The 3141-nt window shown below is 33.2% G+C and overlaps 1 long non-coding RNA gene across 3 annotated transcripts in view; it reads left to right on the forward strand.

Annotated features, from left to right (window-relative positions):
* LOC106871901 (uncharacterized) overlaps positions 1 to 1151 on the forward strand; it is a 52231-nt gene extending 51080 nt beyond the window's left edge. For 2 of the 3 annotated variants that reach the window (XR_001409711.1, XR_001409713.1), the window contains exon 3: positions 641 to 855. This is a non-coding gene — a long non-coding RNA (uncharacterized LOC106871901). Of the gene's footprint in view, positions 1 to 640; positions 856 to 988 lie in introns of those variants that run through there. The other variant, XR_008264698.1, reaches the window with a different exon arrangement.
* The last annotated feature ends 1990 nt before the right edge of the window (positions 1152 to 3141 follow it).

Below are 3141 nucleotides of genomic sequence, written 5' to 3' on the forward strand. Positions count from 1 at the left end.
ATATATATATATATATATATATACAAATATATACATATATATACATGTATATATGTATGCATGTATATATCTATGTATGATTGTACTTCTGTACTTATATTTATCTATATAAAATTGTTGACGAAAAATAAGGGTTAATGGGAAAAGAAAAACGAACGAAATTATCTGTCATTACATATCAGTCCTCGTAATTATTGATTTCTAACATTGGTACAAGAGCAATCTCTTTGGTTAAGATATACTGAAAAAAACTAATCGATACCACTACGTGACTGTCACATTATTTTATCACCCTCTGTTAAGATGAAAGACAATCTTTTTACCTCGAAGATATTTGAACAGAGAACGTAAACAACGCTGACTGAATACTTCAGCGTAAATTGTCTGCTATTCTAAAGAATCATTTTTATGCTTGTAGATTGATACGTTGCTATAAACCTGTTACATTGGCAACGTCCCTATTTGCTGTTAAAGCATTAATATAACTGATAGGTGCACCACCACAGTAAAATTTTTCGAATCATCAGATCACACATAACTATGTCCAGGGACATGATTATTGGTGTTCTATTTCTGACCCTCTTTATTTCCAGTTTAATAAATATTATTTCTATACTGATGGGGCTTGTTGTTTTTGCAGCCTGAATAGATTTCTGGAGAGAGACGCATTTCGATAATTGTTGCAGCTCGATAGAGCACGAATTCAAATCCCAACTAGGTCATCATTGCTTTTTTTCAAGTCTCGTACCGGAGTCAAGTACTGGAATCAATGATATCGACTAATTCCTTTCTCGAATTTGCTGATCCTGTGCCTAAATGCAGAATTATATTGTGTAACAAAATTTTCTACTTTTACTTTTGCCTGTGTTATTTCTTATTTGTTTCTATCTAAAAATCAAGAGGAAATGAATACTATTCCCTCCAAGCTTTGCTTTTGTGACCTGGACATTAATGTTTTGAAACTGACCTATTTTCCATTACATTTCAGATAGATTCAGCGTTGAGCTGCTGAAACAGAAATATCATTATAACAAATATTCTGCTCATTAACACAGGCTGATTTGTCAGTCGCCTGACGTTAATCACGTGAGCATGCCCCTTAATGACTGATAGTAATAGCCATGTATTGTGAGGGATTCTTTGGTATATGAATAAATATCGTAACAAAAGCAAAGTTTGAAGGAAGTGTTAGTCATTTTTCATACTTTCTAGATGTAAGAAAATAGGAAATCACAACGTCTATGTCAGAATAAAAATCGTGTTATACACTGTTATTCTTATGTCGCCGATCTAGCCTAGTAGTAAGGCAGTCGGTAAAATATCTTGTCATATTTTGCTTTACAGTTTACTAACTCAGTTCATATCCAGTCAAAGTCTTCGCTTGTCATCATTTTATGATTGAATTAGGTACCACTTAATTACTATGGAAATCGATGGTAAGAACCATCTTCTCCCTTCAAATTTGATGGAACGTGCCGTTATTTCTAAGATATTATTTCTAAGACTAGAATATCGAAAGCAACATTTATTTTTTAAAAAGTATTGTTAAATTTGACGGAAATTTCTTCACGCATCCAGCAGATAACCTGTTCTTTGGTTTGACAATTATTTACCCATGTCATATTCTGTTTGGATATTACGTTTTCATATAAATCACGATTAAGTATCTTTGGATATTCCTAAACGGTGTGCAAAAGACAATCTCAAGTATCCGGATTTGGTGGCGTTTATTCATACCGAAACTAAATGTAATCACATAGCTTACCTATAATTTGGATAAATTGTTTTAAAACTTTGCCGACAATCTTCATTTCGTCCATGAATATACCTTCGGTTAGTACTGATACATCCAAATAATTCAGAAAATATTTGAAGGTAGTATTCATAATCAGGTGCGAAAAATATGCATAATTATAGAATTTGTGTGGAATATACGATTCTTTTCGAAAATATTATACTAAAGTACATTTTTAAGTTAATTTTACTATGTTTCTAATTAGTGACAGTTTCCAATGACCTTATTACAGTGTAGCATATTCTCAGTTATTTTGCCATAAGCCAAAGAATCCGAATTTCTAGAAAGCTTTTATATAATTTATTGCCAACATCCAGGGAAAAAAAATTACCGTTTATGCAATATTTCAGCCGCATATTTGCAAAATATTTTCAAAAGTGTTACGTGTAATACGGAACACACATATATTCATACACATTTATTTTTAGAGATAACATGATCTGTGCACATGGAGAAGATGCTAATTCCTGGAGTGGTTCACATATGTTCCTACGATACAATGTGGATGTCACAATTCTGTCAAGCGACATATTAGAAATAGCCGACAAATCTCCCTCAGCCCCAATCGTCTGAACATTAAAACTAAAGTATTGAATAGGGGCATTCTGGATGCTGTCTCCTTGATAACTAGGCGGGATGCCCGTTGCTCGAACGTTCTATTTACCATAGGTTTATTGCATTAAAGCCCAGTCTACGCGTACATAATCTCCAGGTTACTTAAGTATACGCAGTCACACATCTTTCCAGTAAAAGCAGTCAAAATCTCATATATTAAACATATCACCTTTAAAGACGAATAACATATGTACTCTTAGATACCGACTATATAACTAGATATAAATAGACGAAGTAGTCATAGATACAGAAATAAGAAACGTGATGGTCATGTCTGGCTAGGATTTACTAGTTCATTTATTAGCTCTATCGAAGCTGACATGAGTCTAATCAAGCTCAGCAATTACAACAACAACAGCAACATGTCACCGCTGTAGTTTATAAGATAATTAGGTAATTGGCCAATAAAAAAATCTCCTTACAGCTCTTATATCTTCTCATAGCTCTGCTATAGAAATATGATGCGTTTGTTGTGTGTAATTTTCTAAGACAAGCTATTTAAAGAAGAAGACTTCAATAGTGCCCCTTATCATTGGACGCGCATTTTTTTTATCAATAGTGCAGCGATTTTCTTTCAAGCTGGCTGAAACACTGCAATCTAGATAAATATCTGTCAGAGTAATGCTTTCATCCCTGTTTGAAATCAGAAACATATCAATTTTTCCTATAGGGTAGTTAGTCTATAGATTTTATATTTCTCAAGAGTGGAAGCAGATCAAACGAAACTTACG

The sequence above is a fragment of the Octopus bimaculoides genome, chromosome 8, assembly GCF_001194135.2.
Source record: "Octopus bimaculoides isolate UCB-OBI-ISO-001 chromosome 8, ASM119413v2, whole genome shotgun sequence".
In the NCBI taxonomy this organism is placed as follows: domain Eukaryota; kingdom Metazoa; phylum Mollusca; class Cephalopoda; order Octopoda; family Octopodidae; genus Octopus; species Octopus bimaculoides.